Here is a 24,649-nt window from a genome sequence, read left to right as displayed (position 1 = left end):
TGAAACAAAAAGGGCTTTGGCTTCAGGCAGAAACACTGCTCTTAATGCCAGTGGTGCTCTCAGGTGTGCATTCCAGGGAAATGTCACCATTTCCTGGGAGCCTGTCAACAGCCTGGGAAAAAAACCCCAAAACTTTAAGGATCTGATCAATGTGCCAAGGATTTTTGTAAGGGTGGCCCTTCCAAAGGAAAACACAGGTGGTAAATATGTCCAAAAAAGTAAAAGGGAAAAGGAGTAGTGTTTATATACGACCACATATATGCAGAATTTGAGAGAGGGACAAAGTTGTTAGCAATTCCCATCAGGTCCCAGAATTTATGTAAATCCAGATGGCTGAATGACAGGAGTTCATTTATTTTTTTTTTTAATTTTGTTTTTTTTTTTTTCTATAAGGGAAATCTGGAAGTTTTAAAAACAATTCAGCAAGAGCCAATTAATCAAACCCACCAGAAGCGTGCTGGGATGGCTGCCTGCGAATAAGGAATGTCATGTTTCAACTTGCCTTAGGCAAGGATGGGAAGAAACTCCTTGGAAGCTTAGCAGGAAATCTCCTTTCCACTATCCCAGGCTGCTCCAAGCCCTGTCCAGCCTGGCCTTGGACATTTGCAGGGATCCAAGGGCAGCCACAGCTGCTCTGGGAAATAGAAATAATGGGATAGGATAACACATCACCGATGGGATGTTCCCACCGGATTGTTTCCCACAGGATGAACTTCTTGCACCCAACACTGCAGGATTTTCCTTCCCATCATCGGGAATGTTTGGGAGCAGGACTCGGGGAGTTTTGGGCACTGCGTGAATTAACAAAATACGAGTGAAGCGAGATGTGTCAGTTGAACGGGGTAATTCCAGGTACAACTCAGGAATCAATCAATCGCTGCGAAAACGGGGATAGAGGGAAGCATTGCCGGAAAACTCCTTTTTATTTCTTTATTTCCTCTCGGTAATTCAGGTAAATATGTTGAATCATGCCCTGCCCTTTCTGTCGTTCACCCCTCGCCTCAGATGTTCAGTGTTACACGCGATACCTGGCGGAAAACACAGACCGGCCCGTGAGGGAGCGAGACCGCGGCTGCGGAAACCTGGGGCGTAAAAAGACCCTAAAGTTCCACGTTTTACCGCAATACCGTCTACACGGCACGGATCGCAGTTGCTGTGGGCTCTGGGGCTGGGGAGGGGTCAGGACAACGATCCCGATTCCCGATCCCGACGGGGCCGCGGGCTAAGGGCCAACATGGCGGCCCCTGTCCCGCCCCCCGGTCGCCATGGCGACGGGCCGCGCGCCACGGGGCGTGGCCGGGGGCGCGCGGGGCGGGGCCCGATTGGTCCCCTTCCCCCGCGCGGCTATAAATAACCCGCGCCCGCTGATTGGCCGCGGGGAAAAAATGGTCGCACCACGTGACTCCCCATCTAAAAAAATTTCCAAGATGGCGGAACCCGTCACGGGCTGAGTCCGTCGGTGGCGCGCTCCGCGCCTGGGGGGCCATCGCCGCGCAGCGTCCCCGCCTCGCCCGCCGCCCAGGTCAGTACGCGGCGCTCCGTCGCCGCCGAGCCGCGCCGCCCCCGCCGCCGCGCTTGGGCTGCCCTCGGCGCGGGCCCTTTAAGGCCGCTCGCCTCCCCGCCCGGCGGGCTGGCGGCGCGGCGGGGCCGCTCCCGGGGGCCGCTGGTCGCCGCTGCGCCCCGGCCGTGGGAGGGGGAGGTGACGGGCAGCTGGCGCGGCCAATGGCAGGCACCCGCGCGGTGGTGGCGGGCGGATTTGAGCCGCGCGGCGCCCCAGGCCGCGCGCTGATTGGGCGGTGCGCCGAGCGGGGCGGGGCCGCCGCGCGCCATCGGCCCGGCCCGGCCCGAGCGCGGCGGGCGGGGTGGGCGGGGCGCGGGGGGCGTGACGGGCAGCGCCGCCGCCCACTCAGCGCGCGGGACCCGGTTTTTTGTGAATGGGGCGGGCGGGGCCGCCGCCGCCTGCAGCACCGCCCCTCCGCCCGCTCGCCCCGCCCCTCCCGGGCGGCCGCGGCTCCGCCTCGTCCCCCCGGCGGCGGCGGCGCTCGGTCCGTGCGGGGCGAGGCGAGGCGAGGCGATGCGGGCAGCGGTGAGTGACCGCCGGGGCGAGCGAGCGAGCGGCGGGCCGTGGCCAGCGCCGCACGGGGGCCCGGCCCCGCGGCTCGGCGGGGCGGGCGCGGCCCTGCGGCGGGGGCGACGCCCGCGGCGGGGCCCTGCGGCGCCCGGGCGGGCCGCGGCCCGGGGTCGGTTCTTGCATCCTCTCCCCCCGCGCCTCCTTCCCTCGTCCTCATCCTGGGAATAACGCGGGACTTGCGGAAAGTTTGCGTCCGGGGCTGCCGGGCTCGGGCCCCGCGGCACTCAGCTCCTCCTGCAAGAAAAGCCCCAAAATGGCTTTTTCTGTGCCCGGGAGGAGCAAACCGGGGGTGCTGCTCTCGGGGAGCCCGGCCGTGGCAATGACGGCTCCCAGGCCCAGGGCTGCAGCCTCGGGGGCAGAACTCCGTTTTTGGGGGTTCCAGGGGGGACACACCACGTGTGCCTCGGTGAAACCTGGAGCCTCGGCTTGCTCGGGGCGAAATGAAGCAGAAACAGGCGAGCTCCGGGGCTGGCGGAGCAGCGCGGCGAGAGGGAGGTGTTGCCCGGCAGCCGCGTGTGGGTTTTGCTGCAGGGATTTATCAGGGGAAGATGCTGCGCGCACCCCCCAAAAATGCTGCCCGCCGGGGTGTCGGTGACAGCTCGGCGGAGCTGATGGATTTACATAACAATAATTGGACGCTGTCAGTGCTGGGCAGCGGCTGGAGGGGAAGGGAACCTGCCCTTGGCTCAAAGCACTTGCGTAATTGTGTTGTGCGCCCACTCCGCGGTAGGGGAAGGCGCTGGTTTTTTGGGGGTTTTGCCTGTCGATAAATTGTTTTGGCATAAATCGGGCTCGTCGCTAACGCCCCGTACGGGAGGATTTCGTGTTCCAGCCTTGCCTCATATTCCGGGCTGGATTACAGCTCCGCAAACGCTCCCAAGGAGTGGGGATGTGTGTCGGGAAGGTGTGGGTGGATTGAGGGTGTGAAAATGCCTTGTAAAAGCCTGGGATGGATGGGGCGTGCGGCGAGGCTTTGGCTCCCTCCCGTCCTGCCTCTTCTCTCCCACCAGGCAGCTCCGTGCCCTGCTCCTTTCCCACAGCCGCATCCCCTTGTCCTCGCAGCGCTGCTCGGAGGCCGGGGAGATGGAGCAAGCGCTGTTCTGGACCACAGCAAGCGAATAATCCCCTTGCCAAGGCGTTTGGATTTGCTGGTGTTGTGCCCTGTCAATAAATGGGACTCGTGCTGCATTTATTCCCTGCCCTCAAAGTGCTCTGCTCGCTGCCAAATCTACCTGGAGTTAATTATCCGAATCGTGCTTTTTTTTTTTCTTGGTTGTTGTTGTTGTTGTCGTTGCAACGGCAACATTTTTAAAAGCTAAAGAGCTCTGAAGTTTATATAATAATCTGGTTCTTGGCCGGGTTTCCTGGTGGGTTTTTTTTTTTCTCTGTGTGTGTGTGTGTGTGTAATGCGGTCGGTCGCGGCGCTGAGTTTTAATCGTTTCTGATGTTTCCAGCACCACTGTTGAGAGTTCTCAGCCTAAAAAGCTGCCGCCGTCGCTCCGCAGCCTCGCTGGAAAGAGTTGAGGGCATTGAATTAAAGAAAGCTCAGCTGCTTGTATACAAATATACAGCAATTACAAGGCAACAAAGTTATTGCAGAACCCTGCTGTCGCCATGGCAACACGCTCACTCAATTACATTTGGAAATGTAAAATGCCACCCAGTTAGAGTAAGTTTTAGTGACTGCAGATTTTCTGGGTAAAGTGAAATGTGGAAGATGCAGCTTTCCAGGATTCTCTGCTTTTTCCCCCCTCTGTCCTTGGATGGCGTGTTTTAGCATGTGCATCTGACAGATTCCCGTTGTTGATATTAAGCTGTGCCCTTGGTGGTCTAAACTTAGGGGGAAAAATATCTTTAAATCTTCACCATTTTAACTTTGCCACCCTGTTTTTTTGTTTGTTTGTTTTGCTTCAGGACTTAGCTTTAGCAAGGAGACAGATTAGAGAAAGCATTTTGAAAATCAGCTCAGAACACCAGAAGAATTTGTCATTTGCTCAGCGGGATGGAGGCGTGGAAGGAAGGCATGAAAAGCTTGTGTTCCCTTGGGAGGAGATGTCTGGTGGGCAGCCTGTGTCTGTGTGCTGCCACCTCCTAAAATCTGCTAAATGGACTATCCTGAGGCAGAGGAGAGCTGCCAGGTGTGAGTTACCAAGTTCTTGAGAAGCCCAGGGAGTTTCCAGGGTGGGACATAACAGGTGGAGGAGACACAGGTCCTGGTGTGGGCCTCCGTAGTGGAAATTAGTTTCACTTTCTTCCTTGCCTTTTGATGATGAATCACCAGGAAAATAAAGAAAGGCCAGGTTGGAGAGGGCTTGGAGCAACCTGCGATGGGGGAAGGTGTCCCTGCCCATAGCAGGGGGGTGGAACTGGATGACCTTTAAGGTCCCTTTTCACCTAAACCATTCCAAGAGTAGATGAAAACACTAAGGATAGTTTCTTGCATAATCTTTATGCTGGTAAGATGCAACACTCTGCTTTGCTTATGTTTCACAGGCAATGTCCCAGTAATGCAGAAAAGATAAAAAACAGCAGTGCAGTAACAGCAGGAAAAGGTAAATACGAGAATGAGGGGTTTTTCTTAAACTAGTAGTGATGTGTTTAGAGACACCTGGGGATTGATGAACTCCTGAGGAAGTTACCTGGTAGCAGGACCTGATAGGAGATATTTAGGTAGGTGCAGATGGCAGTGGCTTGTTTTGCAGAAACCTGTTTTGCCCAAATCTTTAAGGGCTTGAACTCCAGACTGCCTCCCTTGGAGCATCTGGACTGGGAAGGTTTGCACGTCTCATGGACCTGTGTTAGCTGAGGGATGATTTTTGGTGGGGGCTTTGCCCAGCTTGTCAGGTTGTTGTGCTTTCAGCACCAGCCCGTGCCGTGCCAGCCTTGTGGTTTGCCCACTCCTGGAGAGCAGCAGCTTGAGCAGAGTGACTGCAGCCCCCATGGGCAGTGCCTGTTCTTCTCCTGGCCATGCAATCATGGAATGGTTGGGCTTGGGAGGGACCTTGAAGCACATCCCTTCCCACCCCTGCCATGGCAGGGACATGTCCCTAGTGCTGTCCCAGGTGCTCCAAGCCCCAATGTCCAGCCTTGCCTTGGGCACTTTCAGGGATCCAGGGTCAGCCACGGCTGCTCTGGGCACCCTGTGCCAGGGCCTGCCCACCCTGCCAGGGAACAATTCCTTCCTGCCATGGGCAGAGGTGGAAGCACAGGAGCTGCCTGTTTATAGCCTGCTGAAAATCTGCAGTTGAGTCTTCAACCTTAACCCAGTGGGGCTGCAGGGGTGAGGAGCAGGACTTGTTGAAAACAAAGGTTAAAGTTGCCTGTGGGTTTAGCTCAGTTTGCTCTCTTTATCTCTCAAATGCTTTGTGCTTTCTGGGGAATAGACTTTTTAAAGCCAGCTTAAGGTGAATCTGTGATCCAGAAACTTGCTACAGCGCCTGGAACTTGTCCTCAAGGTTCATTTGCAGGTTTCAAATCAGGGGAAGCTGCAGACAGTCTATACCTGGAGTGCCCAAACACCTTGCAAACCAAGTGTTGAGGCTAACTTGCCCATAAATACGTAAAATGGGATAAATCAAATATTTCAGGAGTTTTCCTTTATCTTCCAGGGCTCCCCTCGTGCTGGTGTGCCTCTGTAAGGTCCCTGTAACCAGCTGTCACCCTGGGTCACTGTGGGCTAAGTGATGCTCCCTCCAGGGTTTGAGAACCTGAGTGCTCCCTGCCCAGCTGGGCCAGCTTAATCTTGGGGTTAAAACACTTCTTTGGTGTCCTCCTCCAGCCAAAGAAGTGTTTGTGCACTCCTTGGCATTGTGTATTTATATTTATATACAAAAAAAAAAAAATCAACCCCTGCTCTTGGGACTGCATTTCACTTGTCTTGTCCCTGTGGTTGAGTATACACAAAGGAGTTTATTTGCTCAGTGGGATCTGTTGCTGGCCTGTTTCAAATGGCAGAGCTTGTCCCAAACCACAAAGAAATATTAATTGAACATTTTATTGGGCCACTGGTAATGACATTTGTTAAATATTTGCCAAGTATTCTTCTTGCTGGCTTCTTCAGTGGTGTCACATTCTACTTCATTGCTCTGCCAGTTCACCTTTAGCTTATTTCCAGTTTTCCCATCACTTTTCCATCCTCTTTTTCAATCCTGCTAACAAGTCTACATGGGCTTAGATTTTATCAGAGTCCTGCTGGAACCCTGTGAGTTTGTGCTTTTGTAAGGATGTGTTTCAGTGGGCAGAGAAGCCAGTGGGATTTGTTTTGTCACTGAATTCACAATTGCATTTCAGTTTTGAGCCCCTTCCCTCATGGCCAGCTTCTCCCTTCCATTTACCTTTGCTTCCAGCTTCCCCAGTCCAAGCATGCCATGAAAGGAACAGTGCAAGGTTCCCCTCACTTGCTGAGCTGGGGGGGAAAAAAGCCCCATACAAATATGTGTGTTTGCCTCAAATAGCTGAAGCTGACAAACAGCAGAAACACTAATGCTGTCTGCTTTAATGATTAGAAATGTGGCAATATTGGTGACCAGTAAAAGGGGTAAACAGTCTTTTAATCTTTTAAAATACTAAAGTAAAAGCTGTGTGTGGTGGGGGAGGAAATGGCTGTTAGCATTTTGGGTCGATTTAGGTTGTCTCAAATATATATGTGTATATATATTTTTTTTTTTTTAAATATGTATTTGAGGCAACCTAAATCGCCCCAGAATGCCTATATATATATGAATATATATATATATATATATAAATATAAATATATATTAACAAATAAATATATATATATTTAATATGTATTTGAGGCAACCTAACTTGACCTAAAATGCCTATATATATGAATATATAAATATAAATATATATAAATAAACAAATAAATAAAATTTTTAATACGTATTTGAGGCAACCTAAATCACCCCAAAATGCCTATATATATATGAATATATTAATATATATAAATAAACAAATAAATAAAATTTTAAATATGTATTTGAGGCAACCTAAATCACCCCAAAATGCCTCTATATATATATATATGAATATATAAAAATAAACTTATATAAATAAATAATTTTTTAGTATGTATTTGAAGCAACCTAAATCACCCCAAATGCCTATATATATATATAAATATATAAAAATATAAATATATAAATAAACAAGCAAATATATATATTTGTGTGTGTGTATATAGATATATATATATATATATATATATATATATATATATATATATATATATATATATATATATATATATAGCCTATATTGGATCCTTGGATGAGGGAACTCCTCAGAGCCCTCCTGTAATTATTGGCACTTGCATTTTGATTGTGTTATGCACAAGGCCCAAGTGGGCCAGGTTTACTTTCTCCTGCAGTGGACCGTGTTGATAAGGCAATATATAACAGATGATTCATGAAGTGCTGCTTGTCATTGCCAGGGCTGCTTGAATAGCGAGCAGATTTTGGGCAATGCTTCTTCACCGGAAAGATTTGGGCAGTTTAAACCGAGAGGAGGAGGAGGAGGAGAGAAAAATCTGCACTGTATTTCTGGCTGTCTTAAAGGAGCGGCCTCAGAGCATTTAGAAGAAGTTGCTGGGGGGAGAATGGGTGAAATAAAGGGGGGTAGAGAAGCAGGAAAGCACACGGAGGTTGCATAATGATGTTGAAAAAGGGAACAATTAGAAAAGGACTGTAAAATCTCTTGGAAAGCTTCTGTGGTTTTCCCTTTGCAAGGAATTACAGCTTGGCCTTCCCCTCTGAAAATTCAGGCATTCATTACTGGGCACATCTTGATCAGCTCCATGTTTTTTAGCTCATTTTGTGTTGGATATTACCTCAGAGAAGTTTGATTAAAATGTGCCTCCAAGAGCCATCTCCCAGTGCAGAGGAATGTGTGTTGGCTTGTGGGCCTGGGCACACTCAGCCCTCTGCCCCCCTCATCAGTGGCTGAACCTTTGTTCATCACATAAGAAGCATTCAAACCCCAAAAAGTTGCAATTTGAAAACTGGATCTTTGGCTCATAAGAATCCTTTTTTTTTTTTTTTTTTTTTTTTTTAGTTTGGTCAAAATTAGGTTATCTTAATTTAGTTTGGTTTTCTAATAACAAGCCAGTTATTTCATCTATCTGTGTATCTATCTGCTGGAAGAAGAATTGTGTTTCAGGGGGTTTATTTTCTGCCATTACAGGATAAAATAACATTCAAGGGCTGAGCATCCCAGCCTGGGTTTTGGCAGCCCAGCAATGTGTTGTTTTAAATGTCTTTTTAAGCGTGTCACTCCTTCATTCTGGGGAGCAGTGACATCCAGCTGAACTGAACTCCATGTATCTTTCATGAGCAGTGAAAAACCCTGATATTTCACACGTAGGAAATAATTCACTTTATTAATTTTTTCTGGAGAAGTGGTGCTTTAATGAGGTGTCTGTCAGCGAGACTTAATTACAGTTAAATTCTGGGAGCATTAGTACACTGTGTCTTGTTCCCTGTGAAATGAACTTCCATTTGTCACGTGAACATTGGTTTGCTGATAGAATTTGTGTTAACTCCACTTGGAGGAATAGCAGTTACTCATAACTGGGCTGTCACATCCTTCTCCTGCCTGGATTTTCCTGATGTGCTCCAACAGCTTATGTTGCATTTGCTCAGAGAAAATCATGCTCAAGTTGGTTTTTGGGGTTGTGTTGACAAAATTTCATCTCCAAGAAAAGGGTCCTCAATGTGAGCCTGAAATAAGGAATTAATCCTGGTGTGTGCTGTTCCCAAGAAATTCTCAGGAGTGTTTTTCAAGGCATTTGGAAGGTTACATTTCCCTCATGGGAGCTACAGTTGCCTAGTCCTTGTTACTGTTTGTGGTGGATTCTGGTAAAATCCTCAATACAGGTGGTTCTCCTGGAGAGCCAAAAACATGGGCTGCCTTTTACTGCAGGTCCATGTGTGTGTGGAATGGTGAGCTTTGCTTCTCTGCTCAAATGATGTGCACAAGAGTGAGGAAAAATTGCATTTTTCACACCTTTCTAACAACGAGGCTCGTGCAGACTGGAAGAGTCTGTGAGCTTTGGCCTTGGGAGCTCCGGGCAGGGAGAGGTGGGCAGGTAATGGTGAGTACTGGTTTGGAAGGAGGTGGGCTGGGATGGCAGATGGGCTGTTGGCCTTGACTTTGGATGCAGTGGGTCCAACTGCAGACAGACAGGGATGCAAAGATCTTGGAATTCCCAGGGAGCCTCGGAAAGGGAAGAGCTGTGTGCAGCCTGTTTGTCAGGATGGGTCCTGAGGGAAGAATTCATAGGTGAACCTGAGCTTTCCTGCAGGCTGGGTTGTGTTTTACAGCACTGCATATGTGGGACTCATCTCTTCCAGTGAAGGCAGTTGTTCCTCCAGCCAGCAGAGATTTGCAATGAAAGGAATTGCTGTCCCCAGTGCTGTGGGTGAGCCAGGAGAGGGGACCTGTGCAGGAGCAGCAGGAGCACAGAATGCTTCAGAATAACTCAGAGGATACTGGAGCATGTTTCTTGTGGAGGTCTTGCTGGATGAAGGCTGGCACGTTTTTAAAGCTGGAGAGGGCAAGAGCACAGTGAGGTGCAGCTTCCTGCTGCCATCCCAGGGAGATGGTGCAGTCTGAGTGTGGTTTGTGCTGCTGGAGCATCTTCAGGGGCAGGGAAAGAAACAGACCTAGCTAAGTTAATGGCTGGACTCGATGGTCCTAGAGGTTTTTTCCTACCTTATTCATTCCATGAATGTGGGCAGGGTCTCTGTTGGGTTGTCTTTGCTCCCTGTGCAAAGCAGTTCTTCCTCACTACTTGATGCATGGAAAAAAATAAATAAAATGAATTACTCTCCATGTGGATTCTGTTGTGCATTTCTCCTACCCAAGACAGATTTTCTGTTTGAGTCAAATAGCAGGGCTTTGGTTGGGAGGAAATGTTGTTTACTTATTTCCACAAGTGATACCTGCTGTCAGATCCTGGTGGAGGCTGAAGGATACATTTGAGTCAGGACTGCCTCTCACAAGATATTGACCTGGATGCATGATCAAAGGAGAAGGGAGAGGACTGGAAAGGAGTATTTATTCTGATTGTACATGGTAGGTACCTACTGCTTCCTTGGGAGCTGTGTTTGCTTCTCCTTGTCAGGCTTTTCTTCATCCCCTTGTTCATCCCTCTTCAGCCTCAGGTGGAAGCTTTGAGGATGGGCTTAATCATAACAGTGAATGAAATATTTAACATTAGGAAAAACACTTCCTGCTTGAAGCTTTGCAAAAACCACCAGCTTGTGACAGGGAAAAGCAATCTGAGGTTTTGTGTTATAAATTATCAAACCTGCAGAAAAGCTGGAGACTTCTGGGTCAGTGGGCAAAAAGGCTTGATGTGATTTCAGGGCAAAGTGTGGCTCTGTCACTGGATGCTTTATGCCTTGGAGAAGATGGCCTTGTCATTGCAGCCTTGTTCAAGGGGACGTTCTGTGAGCTGTTGAGAGTAGAAAAGACTTTTACTGTGCAATTTTCTGAACCACCCCTGCAGATTTTGGGTGGATTTACACAGATAACCCGGTTTTGTTCATCTCAGTTGCTGTGTCTGGGTGTCTCTTACTGCTGTTGCCTCTACTAGGTTGTGTTGTGTCAACAGAAAAAGGTGATGGTGATACCTGCTGGATCTGATTCTATTATTTTATAATTGCACTGAAACAACAAGCCATAGTCAAGAGAAGGCAAGTGTTAGTATTTAGAACGTGAAAACCACCTCTGACCCCAGAAAGCTGATGATAAAACTGGGCAGAAGCCTAACTTTGTACACTGGGGCACTTCTCCTTGTCTGTATTGGTGGTTAAAGGCTTGATCCAGCACCTGCTGAAGCCAGCAGGGATCTCCCCTTTGCCTTGAGCTGGCTGTGAGCAGTGACCCCAAACTGCAAACACCCATGGGGACCTGCAAGGGGCAAGCTCTGGGCTCTCCTGGGCCAGCACAGCTCTCTGTCTGGACATTTAGGGCAGACATCAGGGGGAATTTCTTCCCTGAAAGAGCTGTCAGGCTGTGGAAGGAGCTGCCCAGGGAGTGGCAGAGTCACCATCCCTTGTGCCGCTGGTGTGTGCAGCTGGGAGAGCGCCCAGGGGCCAGCAGTGGCCCTGGGTGGCAGCCACGGGGTGACACCAGCCTTGAGTGGCCACCAAAGCCAAGTGTCCTCCTGTCAGCTGACAGCATCGGAGTCACAGCTGAATTCTGTTTGGCGCTGAAAGTGTGCTGCTTCTGGGCTTTGCTCTAAAAATGCTGGGCTAAAAATAAACTGCTGTGCAGGGATGCTGGAAGCAGGGGAGCAAATGGAGAACTTGAGCACAGAACAACATAAGGCTTGGCTGGCTGCAGGGATGGGGTCCTGGGGCAGCAGCCAGGCCAAGGCAGGACAGTTCTGCCCTGGGGAATGAATGGTTCCCTGGGAAGGGGAGGAGGAAGTGAGGGAGCTGAGAGTGGCAGGTAGACATTGAACTCTTGTGGCTGCCCCACTTCAAAGGGAGCGGGCCATAAAAGCCCCAACAGCGGTTGGGTGAGGAAAATTGCACCTCAGATATGAAATCCTGCCCTGCAACAGCCCAGCCAGGCTGGCCTCGTGCAGGTCTTCTCAGAAACAGCAGTTTGGGCTGCTCAGACAGTGCAGCAAAACAAAAAAAACCAAACCCACTCGTGTTTAATGGGGTGTTCAGCTCATTTAAAATGGCAGCAAACCCCAGCAATCTGAGCTGGGCAGGAATGAGAGCATCTCCTTGTCACCCTCCTGGAATGGGGATACCCAGCCATTGTGCACTTCCCATGCCTGGATCTTCCCAAGTGCCACTATGAATGACATTCCCCACATTCTTTCCTTAGCTGGAAGGAGCTGATCAGGCCCCGAGGTTGGGAATCATGCTGAAAGCTCAGAGATAGTTCAGGCTGTAGTTCTTGGCCTCTCTCTTCCCTCTTCCTGAGGGTATTCCTGGAGTGGGATGCCCCAGTCCAAGGAGCTGGATATGGACATCTGATCCTCCTTGCTGCCTTTTTGCTCCGGTAGGAAAAATCTTCAGTGCCTGCATTCGCTGGTGGAATGTCTAAGAGGAGCAACTTAGACTGTATTTAAATAAATAAATAAAAAAAAAGCAGCATATTTTTGGCAATAATTTAGACTTTTGCTGTAAACTGTCTACATTCCCTGGGGGATGAGGTCTCCTTTTGAGAAAATCTGTTCTGGATTCAGCATGTTTGACAATTTCTTTGTGTGACTACCTTCAGGTTTTTGTTTTGGTGGGGTAAATGAGCACAATAATGTGTGTGTGCTTCTAAGTGCTCAGCTTGGGGGTTTATTTCTAATTTTTGTTTCTTTAAAATATCAAAACCCTCTCTTCAGGATACCAGGACTGACAAGGTTTGCGTTCCAGTATTGCAACACAAGGTGTTCTCTGTTTCAGACTGTAAATATTTATCTCTTGTCAAAGCAGAGCAGTTACTATTGGGAACTGATCTGGCATGTGAAAAAGTTTTCCTTAAGGAATTTGTTTCCTTTTATTTACAGTGTTATCGTATATTTAAATTCCAGGGCCTCAGCATATAGCTCTGAGGCTCCTTCCCAGCACTGGCAGCTAAAATGGGAATGATGGCAGCCTGGGGATAGGGATAAGGGAGTTCTGAGCACAGGCTGGAGCCAGAATGTGCCTGTGAAACCCAGGCAAAACCAGGCCAGGTCCTGGTGCTCTCCTGCAGGGCAGTGCTGGGGCTGGCTGTGATGGATGGAAGGGGCACAGCCTGAGCTCAGGTGTTCCCTGGCCTCTTCCCTTCTCAGCCCTGCCCATGTCTCTGCCTCTCCTCCTGCCAGCAATCCTGCTTTGTCATAACCTTCCTGCTGCACTGGGAGCCCTCTCCAGCCACCTCCTGTTGGATTGCTCTCTGCTGTGCTTGCCACAGGTTTGGGGATGGGTTCCTGCTCCTGGGAATTCCTGACTGCCTGCAGGTCCTGCTCCTGGAGAGCTGGAGCCTGCTTTCATCTCCCTGCAGCGCCTGGCATGGCTGGGGAAATTGTTCCTGTTGTGTTGTGCCACACGTGGGAGGCTTATTCAGCCTGCAGAGGTCTGGGGTTTATTTTTTACATCTCCCTGGCTTCTGTACATGCTTTTTTTTTGATGCTGGTGGTTGCTTGACGTTCTGGATACTCTTGCCTGTGTGCTGGAGTCTCGGAAGAGCAGCCAAGGGCTGTTGAGGAGGGCTGCAGGCTGTGCTATTTTCCCTCTCTCAGGGAACAGCCTCATGGAATGGAATTGGTTATTGAGGCTGAGCTCAGCCCCTGCCGTGGCAGGGCAGAGCTGCTTTTGCTTTTGTTTAGCAATGTGCAAAATGCATACCTCAGACTAGAGCCAGCACTGGCCTTTGAGCTCATCTCACTGATTCAGAGCTGGTAGGCAGATAAAATGGAGTGAAAATAAGAAATGCTTTCTTTGCCTCTGGTGTTTGAATATACAGCTATTTATTTCACATGTATATACTTGATATCCATGAGAACAAATCATGTCTATATTTAATATTTTCATACATCTGTATTTCTGCCTGGTGTGTCTGTCCAAGCCCAAGGACAACAGATGGATGTCCAGGGAATGCCTTTATCATCTCCTGAGTTTATCATCGCTATCAGGTCACATCAGCTTCAGTCCTTGCTCTGTAATCTGTCTCCAGGGATGCACACTCAATACACCCTTTCTTTTTCTCCTCTCTGACATCTCGTGTGAAATTTGCAGTTTGTGGCTTTGGGGCAGCAAGCCCTGTCCTGGTTTAGGGAAGGGTTTGTGACTGGGACTGGATGGATGCAGCTTTTCCAGGCTGGTTTATGGCATTATGTGGAGTTTTTAATAGCACTTCCAAATCAGACTACTAAAAGGTGAATGGCCAAAGTTATTCATAAACACTGTGATAGTCAGAGTGGAGACTGAATAGAAAGCTTTGTTCAGGATTTCCTGGAGTGAGAAGTGAAGCTGTCTTGGTCAAAGGGAGCTGCTCTGTGTGGATTCAGTGCCAGGCTTATCTCTCTTGTTTAATGCGATATATTTGAGCAGAATCAAAGTTGGTTCTGAGTGTTACTGGCAGAAATGGCAGCTTATTTGCATATTTACTGGCTTCTGGGAGTCTAGATATGTCAGCAGCCTCTGCTCCTTTTCACTCGATCTTATCTCCCCATTCCATTTCAGGAAAGAATTCCTGCAATCTCCTTCCCCCCGCCCCAGCCCTGAAGTGTGCTTTGCATGCCGAGTGCTCTGAGCTAATGGGACTCTGTTTGCTCTGCAGTGGCCCTGCCGTTTGCTTCAATGGAAAGCTGGTGCTGAAATGGAAATGTTCAGCTGCCTGACATCCCGAGGAGGTGTTTGTCTGTCGGAGTGTGCTGAGGCTGTGCATGGTTTCCCTCGGGAAGGGGCTGGAGGTGGCTGCAGGCATCGGCTGTCAGGCCATTTTTTCCCCTCTGCTGTAATGTAGCTTATTAATCATTATGTTCATAGAAACACAGAATCATTTAGATGGAGAAGTTCTGTAAGATCATCAAATCCAACAGTTCCCCCAGCACTGCCATTAACCCATGTCCCGGGTGCCACATCCATATGGCTTTTAAACCCCAGGGATGGGGACTCCACCACTGCTCAAGGACTGACAGCTCTCTCCACGCAGAAATTTTTCTAAATATTCAACATTAACCTCTCCCATTAACAACCTGAGGCTGTTTTCTCCTGTCCTGTCACTTGTTACCAGGGGAAAAGACCAACCCCAGCTCAGTAGAACCTCCTGTCAGGTACAAGATGGATCCAGATTAAGGCTTACACACAGTTTTTGGATTTGTGTTGTTTTCACCTTGTATTCTTTCTGGTTCATTTATTTCAGAGTATCCCGAGCAGCAGGTGATAAGGTGGATGAGGTGAGAGGAGATCCTGCAGAGCTTTGGTGACTAATGGCAGCTTATCTTGAAAGCCCAGCAATTCCTCCTGCTGCAGAAGCTGGAGCTGTTAACCAGAAGTTACAGGAGGAGGTTTAGAAACACGCAAAGGTGCAAAATCCCAAGCTCCAGGAAAGACCCCGAAAGTTGGGCTTTGATGTTTTTAAAGGCTGAAGAGAGACAAAAGCAGGTGTAAATTACTTTGCTTCATTCCCGCCCCGAAAGAGGAGGCAGTTGCAGGCAGTTGTTTGGAGTGTTTGGAGGAGTGTTCTGTCTGTGCTGTTTGGTGTGAAAAGCCATAAAGGGCTTGGAGGTGTTGGTGGATGAGAAGCTCAGCAGGACCCAGCAGAGTGCTCTACAGCCCAGAAATCCCAAACCCCCAAACCCTGGGCTGCATCCAAAGAACTGTGACCAGCAGGGAAGGGGGGATTCTGCCCCTCTCAGGTGAGACCCCACCTGCAGAGCTGCCCCAGCCCTGGGGCCCTCCCAGGGAGGAGCTGGAGAGAGCCCAGAGGAGGCTCCAGAGATGCTCTGAGGGCTGGAGCCAGGCTGGGAGAGCTGGGGGTGCTCACCTGGAGAGGAGAAGGCTCCAGGGACACCTCAGAGCCCTTTCAGGGCCTAAAGGGCTCCAGGAGAGCTGGAGAGGGACTGGGGACAAGGCATGGAGGGACAGGACACAGGGAATGGCTCCCACTGCCAGAGGGCAGGGCTGGATGGGATATTGGGAATTAGGAATTGTTCCCTGTGAGGGTGGGCAGGCCCTGGCACTGCCCAGAGCAGCTGTGGCTGCCCCTGGATCCCTGGCAGTGCCCAAGGCCAGGCTGGACACTGGGGCTTGGAGCAGCCTGGGACAGTGGAAGGTGTCCCTGCCATGGCAGGGGTGGAATGGGATGGGCTTTAAGGTCCCTTCAAACCCAAACCCTAAGTTAGGGCTCTAAGCTTCCTTGTGGACCCAGAGTTGAAATCCCTTTCTGACTGGTGACTGACAGTGTTGTGAAACCCACCTTAAAAAGCCCCCATGGCAGGTACTGTGTCAATCCTTGTCAGTAATATGTCCAACCTTTTTATGGCTTTACAGTCCAGTTTTCCTGTTGCCAAGAACAATTCCAGTTTGCCTTGCTGTGTTCACATCAAACAGGCAAAATGGGCCATATAAAATGTAAATCCTAAAGTAAATGGAGCTCTTCCTTCACACTGGGTTAAAGAACCACTGTGATGTTGGGAGCAGCACCTGGAAAGTCATTTCCCAAAAGTTTGCTGGCCTTTGTCAAGGTAACCTGCAGGTTACCTTCTTTAAAGGGTTTTGCTCCTCTTTGGTTTTGATGGTGTTATAAAAGAGATAAATAGATAATAAACAACTTGAAACCTCCTGGAGCCTGAGAGGTGCCAGTTGCTCCTTCCTTGCCTTTCTTGCTTGTCAGCTTCTAAGACTGCAATATTTGTCTGATGATTCTAGTTTTCATTAAAGGGTGATGCTGGTCATGAGAAATGTAACCCTGTTCAGAGGGGTAGAGCAGAGGAACTCACAGGTTTGTGGTGACTGACTTGGTTTCCTATCCTGGCTGTGGATGTGGCTGGAAAATGTTAATTGTGCTTTTAAACTGGAAATGGTGGAACTCCCGTGAATATAAAACTAAATATTTATTTCAGCTTCCTGTGGGGATTCCTGCCCCTTGAGTTATCAGCAGTCTGAGGCTTGGGAGTCTCAGCAGCTTTGGCAGAGGAGCCAGGACTGACTGAGCAGATTTCCCAGGACTGCCCTGTGAGCATCCCTGAGGGATGATCCCAGCAGCAGAGGGATGCTGTCAGTGGTTACAGGTTTTCCCAACAAATAAAAGTAAATTATATTGCACTTTAAAGGCAAAGTTGTGAGTTCTTCCTTTGTTTGGTGCATTATCCTTCATGCTTGTATGTAAAATTTGGATTTAGGTAAAGATCCTTTGAGTAAGATACACAAGGCATGTTTATTTGCTGTAGGAAAACAGGCCTTTTAAAAGGAGAAGTGGCAGAGTGGCATCACACATTGGGGTTTGGATGAGATGCCCTTTCCAACCCAAACCATTCTGGGATTCCATGATCCCCTGCAGTTCATTGGGACTGGGGTCTGGCTGCTTGGGTGGCTGTGGGAAGGGGCGGTGTTTTGGTACCATTATTGGCATTCAGTGCCAGACAGGAAGGACAAAACATGCAGAGATGTAAACTTTGGAGCTTGTGATGAGGTCCCAGAGCTTTTGTTGGTGAGGCTGTGCTGTGCCCCATGAGCTGGGCACCAGGCAGGGTGGAGGGTGCCCACCTGAGCTCTGCACACATTCCTGCACTGTGGGCTGGGAAGCACAGCCTGGGAATGGGGGGCAGAGTTATGGGATACAGGGGGACAGCAGGGACACTGCTGGGGGGATGTCCTCAAACAAACCAGTGTTTCTGGAGGTGGGCAGTGTTGGAGCCAGTGACTGTAATAGACACTGAGCTGGAGTGGCTCCTCCAGAGAGAGTGCCTGGACACGAGGCTCTGTGAGCAGGGACCCCTGTGCTTGGCAGGAAGGTGAGCTCAGGCTGGGGCCACCAGGTGATGGCAGGCAGCCTCTGGAGCAGGGGGACAGTGCAGGGGAGCTGTGCATGGCGCCGTGTGGCTCCTGGCTGCTTCGACGTGCTGGCAGAGGCTGCGCTGCAGATGAGAGCGCGCGGGCTGCTGCGGTCTGTGCCTGTGTCACTGGTTTACAGCAGAGGGCTGAATGTCCACTCCACGGTGATGCAATGTGTTTGTGGAGACCTTGGGGCCATGTTTCTTTCCCAGAGCATGCCAAAGGTCAGCACTGCCAAAGCCATGGGGGCAGTAGGTGGGAATGGCAGCAAGGTTAATACGGGGCACTGGAGAGCAGCACGAAGCTTCTGGATCAAAGTGGCCCTTCCAGAAAAGGACTTGAGGAGATGGAAATGTCTCACCAGACAAAAGAACTGCACGAGCTGGGTGGCAGGCTTGCTTGAGTGTTCAGACCAAATTATTTTCTCTTGGTAATCAGATAGCATTCAATTAAAAAAAAAAAAAGAGAGAGAGAGAGAGAACTAGGCTGACCTTAAACAATGTTTGTTCTTTAAAAAAAGTCAATATTCTTTTTCCAAGTTAATGAAAGTAATTAACAGTGATTGATGACACATGTACTCAGCTATTTTATGCTGGGAGACCAGATGGGTTAGGCACAGCTAGTGACCAGTTATTCTGATTCTTTGTCAGAAGGAACAAGAAGTTCAGATGTGGCTGGAACAGCTCAAGTGTGTGAAGAGAAAAGGTAAATGTTTTTCTCTCTGCCTTTGCCTACCTGAGGAGCTGAAAAACAACCCCAGTAAAGAATTGCTTTCAGCCAGTGAGGTGAGCTCCTTCTCTGCTGGCCACACAGCCTCTTCCTGACACTGAAAATGTTGTTGGGGGGATTCTGGTTAAAAATAATGTGGAATTATGGAATTACAGAAGGGTTTGGGTCAGAAGGGACCTGAAAGACCATCTAGTTCCACCCCCCTGCCATGGGCAGGGCTGCCCCTCACTGGTTCAGGTTCCAACCTGGCCTCGAATATTCCATTTTTAATCACCTCTCAGTCAAGCATGTAAAAGGAGTTTTTATTTTTCTGCTCCTGAGTAGTGTGTGCAGTGAGGGTGATCTACAAGGCAGGGATGAAGAAATAGGATAAACTCCCAGTCTGCATTCACCTTCTGTTGAGCACTACTTCCAGCTATCTGATTTGGACTCCTTCAAACGTGGAAACAGTAGGGTGAGGGAAAGACATGGAATTGGGAGAGAAGAGGGCCTCAGCAAAAGCCAAGGCAGTAGATTTTTATAGGTGGCTCTGCCCAATTGGTGCCGACTCCTGCGAGGCTCCGGTAGCAGCTGGAACAGGCTCCCGAGGCAGACTTTTATCCTTTCTCCCTCCCACGCGGATCCATCTGTGAGACTGCTTGTTCTTGCTGCTCTTGCTGAGAAACTGGATTGAGCTCAGAAGCATCCTGCTCTTTCACACCCTCTGCCAGAGTCTTGCTAGTCAAGGAGGGCTCTGTATTCCTGCAGATTTGCACAGTCCCAGGTTTCAAACAGGCGGTTCTGAATCTGCAGCTCTTCCTGCTCGACTCTGAAAAAAAATAATTTCCGAGCTGTTGGCCACTTTAACCTGGGGTGAGCATGAGGTGGCATTTCCAGATTTGCTCTGGATCTTTTGTTCAGAGTTTTGGGTGATGCTTGGGAGGGTTTAAGTTCACTCCTCATCCACTTGATTGTTCCCAAAGTGATTCTGCTTCTCTGTGTGTTTGGGATGCCTGCAGTGGTTTTGACATCAATTCTTGTCGAGGTCTAAAAACTGCTCAGAGATCTGCCCAGTGGTATTGCTGTGAAATCTGTGGAAGCAGAAATCATGTGGATACTCCTGTATGTTCCTAGCAAGGAAGGAGAAAGGGTACAAAACTTTGGTGGTTTTGGGGTGTCCACCAGATTATTTTTCTTTCTAGGCTGTGGAGGCACCTTTGGTTTTCAGAGCAGCTGTAAGTGCTGGTCAGGGTGGTGATTTGCAAAAGTGTATGTGCAAGGTACCACGAGGGATTTCCTCAGTTTGAAACTTTGTGAGGAAAATGCTACCAGGGCCACGCTCAATAATGTCAGTTTTGTGTTAATTTAACATAGAAATGGGCGAAGGGTGTTTTCACTTTCACCAAGATACCATGTTTTCAATTTGGGCTGGTGTCTCAGTGCTTGGACTTCCACAAGAGATCAGTCTGAGCACCTGACTTGGAGAAACAACTGAAAAGAGCTTGGGAAAAGCAGCTTTACTCAGGGAATCCGTGTGATTCCCTGGAAATCAGCTGTGGAGCGTTCCGTGACTATAAGAAGCAAAAGGCTGGGAAACTCTTGAAAACATTTTCCTTGATTATTTTTGTAGACAATTTCTGTTACATGTAATTAGATTAATTATTTCCACCTAGGTTTTCCACCCCTCCATAGCTGTGGATTAGTTCCATGTTAATAAAGCAGCTCATAATTAGTTAATAGTGTCTTGCCATTTGTCAGAAACAAAATGAACAGCCACAAGTGACTTCAGTGCAGGTGTAGCACTGCTTATATTGCAGGGACTTGCTTGTGGAATAATGGCAGGATTGCTTGTGGAACAGTGGCAGGATTGCTCCCAGGGGCTCTCTAGGAAGGCACTGCAACTTCCTGAACTGGGAAGTTGGTTAGTCCTGGAATTTGGTACACACACACACACAAAAATTGAACATGTAGGACAAACATGCCCAGACATGGAATCCCTGCTGGTGTCACAACACAGAACCTGTCAGGAGGTCGCAGTGTTTGGTGTGAGCAGCACATTTTCACCGTGTGTGTGAGCTGGAGAGTGGAAGTTGCAGGGAGAGGCAGAAGCAGTGTTTGTTCAGCTCTGGGCTGTCATGTGAGAGCCTCTTGTGATGGCTGGCTGGGAAAAGTCAGCATTTGCTAAACAAATGCACTGGGGCTGATTCCTTGAAGTGCTGCCTTGTTCCTGAGCTGCTCTGGGTGTTTGAATCACCGTGCTGAGCTTTTGATCTCACATCCAGGCACCTCTGTGCTGCTGCTGCTGCTGCTGCTGCAGGGAAACCATGTGTTTGGCCAAGATGGGATGTATGTCCTGGCAGAGAGGGCTGGACTGGTCAGTCTGGATCCTCCTTGCTGGGGCATGTTTGTACCTGGTGTTCCCTTGGAGAGGAGCTCTTAGAGGTAACAGCTCCACTGGGTTGGGTTTCCTGTTTAATTGTCAGTTCCACAGCTCTAACTGCAGTGAAGGCTTCAGTGCTCACACTGCTTGTGCTCTCTGTCCCCCTTCCATGAGGATTCCTGAGTTTTGTGTCAGCACTGCCACTTGCCAGTATTTCCCTTAACTTACTGGGTGCAGGTGTAGAAACTGGAAGGAATCTGATATGTGATTTCAGTGCAATATAGGAAGTTTTAAAGAGCAAAAATTACACTTTGGGAGATGGGGCTGTCACGTCTGTGTGGGACAATGCAGGGCTGAGTTGGTTTGGTGACTGCAGGATGGCGTTCAAATGAGATTTTAAGGTTTTTTAAGGTCTTTAAAAGTTCTTCATTGCCACGTGCTCCAGCAGCATCCAAGAGGATGTACTTTGGGAGGCCTTTCACAACAGGACATGTGCATGGTGACACTTCTCAAGCAGTGACTTGTCTCGTGGGTTTCCTGGCCTCCTGCACTTGGTGTTGGTCCTCTTTGGTAACAAATTTGTCCATTTGCTTTTGGAATCCTGGAAAATTTTTGGTTTTTTTCCATCACCTCGAATCAGTTTCTCAGTGCAGCTAAGGAGGAGCAGGTAGATGCAGAGAGCACAGTGCAAATTGTGCTTTTTCCAAATTGTGGACCCTTTCCTTCCTCCTGGGTCCACTTGGCTTCTCACCCAGCAAAAGCAGGGGGAAAAGTTCTAGCTCTGACAGAAATATATGGAAAGCTGAGTGATCAGTGATTTGTCTGTGTTAATCATGATTCTGCATCACTGTGATATCTTTAAGTCACCTCTGTCTGGGCTGCAGGTTTATTGTAATCTGCTTCACCTGCATGAGAAATTTGTACCACACCTCTGATGGTTTTCTTGCCCCTTTGAAACTCTTACAGTGCCTACTTGGAAAAGGAAGGGGAGTGTCCAGATCTGACAAAATCCACATGGTTTTGGAGGAACTGGGCTAACACAGCAGCAAATTTGCTTCTTTATTGTTATTTTTCATTATTCCATGGTAATCCAGTTGCTTTTCTGGCCACAGTTGAGCATTAAGCTGACAGTAGATTTTACACAGTGTCACCTGCTATTCTCACAGTGTGTGTTTAGAGACAGAAAACTGCTTAGAGACTCCAAACTCTTTGAGGAGGGTGTCTGATGGTGTTTGAAGTTTGCAAATACATTTCCTGGAAGAGGTGTGAGTATTGCTGGAAAAGCAGCACTTGTGGGCAGTGCTTGTGCAACCTGCTCTGGTGGGGCAGATCCAGTGAAGCTGTATTCTTCTGGAGAAGCAGGGGTTGAGGGGATCTTTTCTCAGGGCTCTGGGGGTCCTGGGGACTGCTGCCACTCTTTTTGTCACCTTGTAAAGTGGTGGCTGGGAAATGGAGGTCCCTGGAGGGGAGGTGAGCTCAGGAGGCTGTTTCACACTGGCTCTGCTCTAAATAAAGCAGCCTGGCCTGGTGGAAGGTGTCCCTGCCCATGCCAGAGGTTGGGAGTGGGGTGGGCTTTGAGGTCCCTTCCAGCCCAAGCCGTTCCATCACCCTGGATAAAGCTGCAGTAAATCTCCCTGTGGTCACAGTGAATTGTTTCCAGGCACTTCTGAGGCTCTTCCTTCCCTGCTCTTTCTGTGTGTGGATCCTGTATTGGCAGTATTTTATAAACAAACCCTGAGAAGCAAAGGCAGCTTTCCCCTGCTCTGGTTAAAGCGCAGGATCTGTTGTCAAAGGAGAGCTGGAATCGATGGAGCTCTGAGAGAGGCTGTGCCTCCCTTCAGCTCAGTGTGTTTGTCTAAACCCAGTCCTGTTTGCCTCTAAATCCAGCCAGGAAGGTGATTTTGGGGAAAAAAATAACAATCTAGTTGGAATGGATCTGTGCCAAGCAGGAGGATTGGTGGGTGATGCCTTTTGGAAGGGGGTAGTGGTAGTGATGCTTCCATGAGTGTACCACCCATGGTGGTGGGTGAGGAGCAAAAACCTTTTGGAGAGCAAACCCCAGGGTGCTGGGTGCTGCTGGAGCAGAGGCAGGAGGTGGAATGCTTTTGTTCCACCGAGGGATGCTGGCAGCAGTGCTGCTGTGTCAGAGAGAGCCGGGCACCACAGCTCCTGGTCCCAGCCTGCAAGCCCAGCCCCAGGCCAAGATTCTTATCAGGGCTGGAGAGCAGTGAAAGCTCTGAAAAATGGAGCTCTGTAAATCAAGTTCTCTGGTGGCTGTCATTAGTGGTTGCTGCACATCTGGACTTGTGATGGCACAGAAGCACATCTGGAAGGGGCTGGGAGGAGCAATGTGAATGTTCATGCTGCCACAGAGTCACAGAACCATAAGGGGTTGGAAGGGACCTAAGAGATCACCTTGTTCCACCCCCTGCACCTTCACTATCCCAGGTTGCTCCAAGCCTCATCCAGCCAGGTCCTGAGCAGTGCCAGGGATGCATCCACAAGCTCCCTGGGCAACCTGTGCCAGTGTCTCACCACCCTCACAGTAAAACATTCTTCCAAATACCTAAACTCCCACTCTTTCCAGTGTGAACCCATTATTCCTTGACCCCTCACTGCAGTTCCTGATGCAGAGTCCCTCTTCAGCTTCCTCAGAGCCCCTTCAGATAATGGAATGTTGCTTTGAGGTAACCAACCACGCAACCTTCTCTTCTCCAGGCTGGACAGCCCCAGCCTTCTCAGTCTGTCTTTGACAGCAGGGGAGCTGCTCCAGGCCTCTTATCAACAAATCAGTCTTGGGACAGAACTGTAAAAAATATAAAATAAAAAAAGCTTTCTGTTGTGGTAAGAGAAGATTTGGAATTACTTTAAACCCAGGGAAGGCGCCTTGCCACGCTTGGTGGTTTGCTGAGGCCCCAAGCAGGGAGAAATGAGGTGCTTTGAGCCCCTCAGTCTGTCCTGCAGGAACAGAGGCTTGTTTGGGGCTGTGACAAGGAAGTGACAGCACTCTCAGACCGTGGCCACCCTCTGATCCAGGGATGTGATGAGGGTACAGCTGCTGATGCACCAGCCCCTGTGGTTTTAGGGAGCCTGTGCTCTCAGGTGTGCCCTGCTAGAAGCAGGCTGAAACAAACAGGCTTTAAGTGGTTCCTTGTGCTCCTGTTCCTGAGATTTTTAACAATCCAGCAGTGACCAGACTCTGAAAATTCTCCTGCAAGGCAGGAAGCTGGATGATGCCAGTGCTGGTTAAATACTGTTTGCCAAACCAGTTCTGCTGGGCACTTCCTGCGGTGCCACCCCTGCCCTGTCCGTGGCCGCTCTCCCGAGCCCTTCCTTTGCTCAGTGCCCAGGGATGTGCCAACCCTGGCACGGTCCCCGTGGCCCTGCCAGCCCTGGCACGGTCCCTGTGGCCCTGCTTGCTGTCTGCCAGGCCAGCTCCCGTGGCCAGCAGGTGATCCTGGGGCTGGTGGCACGCTCTGCCTGGCTGTGCCCATCTCAGCTCCCGCTGTAGCCTGAAGCGCACCCCAAAATCCAGCTCAAAAGCTTTTGGTGCACCCCAAAATGCAGCAGGGAGCTTTGCTGTGCCCCATCTGGCCCAGGCAGGGCTCTGGGGTGCCTCCTGTGTGCGGGGTGGCAGTGGCAGATGGCCCTGAGCCAGTCCCTGCCCGTGCCTCTGGAACAATGCTCGGGGTGGACTCGCTGTTCCTCGGGACAGAGGTGATCGCCCTTGTCCTGGGAGGCACTGGAGCACAAGTTAAACAAACTCGGGTTTGTTTTTCTTTTTAATCTTATTTTTTTTCCTAAACGAGATAATTTGCTTGGAAAAGCCTCTAGACCTCCCGATACCCGAGGCACAGGGAGAGATGGCGTTTCGCTTCTTTTAATTTAAGGGATGTTTTTCTTGAGATGCTGGCAAAAGGACAAATT

At 49.5% G+C, this 24,649-nt stretch overlaps 1 protein-coding gene across 2 annotated transcripts in view; it reads left to right on the top strand.

Annotated features, from left to right (window-relative positions):
* The first annotated feature begins 1,429 nt into the window (after nt 1–1,429).
* The window catches only part of HDAC4 (histone deacetylase 4), a 182,966-nt gene continuing 159,746 nt past the window's right edge, over nt 1,430–24,649 (top strand). The window contains exon 1 of one of the 2 annotated variants that reach the window (XM_066554063.1): nt 1,430–1,522. The gene's annotated coding sequence lies outside the window, so the exon portion shown is untranslated. Of the gene's footprint in view, nt 1,523–2,037; nt 2,087–24,649 lie in introns of those variants that run through there. The other variant, XM_066554064.1, reaches the window with a different exon arrangement.

The sequence above is a fragment of the Molothrus aeneus genome, chromosome 7 (genome assembly GCF_037042795.1).
Source record: "Molothrus aeneus isolate 106 chromosome 7, BPBGC_Maene_1.0, whole genome shotgun sequence".
NCBI classification, from domain to species: Eukaryota; Metazoa; Chordata; class Aves; order Passeriformes; family Icteridae; genus Molothrus; species Molothrus aeneus.
The sequence above is the reverse complement of the archived record's forward strand: the minus strand, read 5'-3'. Positions and strand labels throughout refer to the sequence as shown.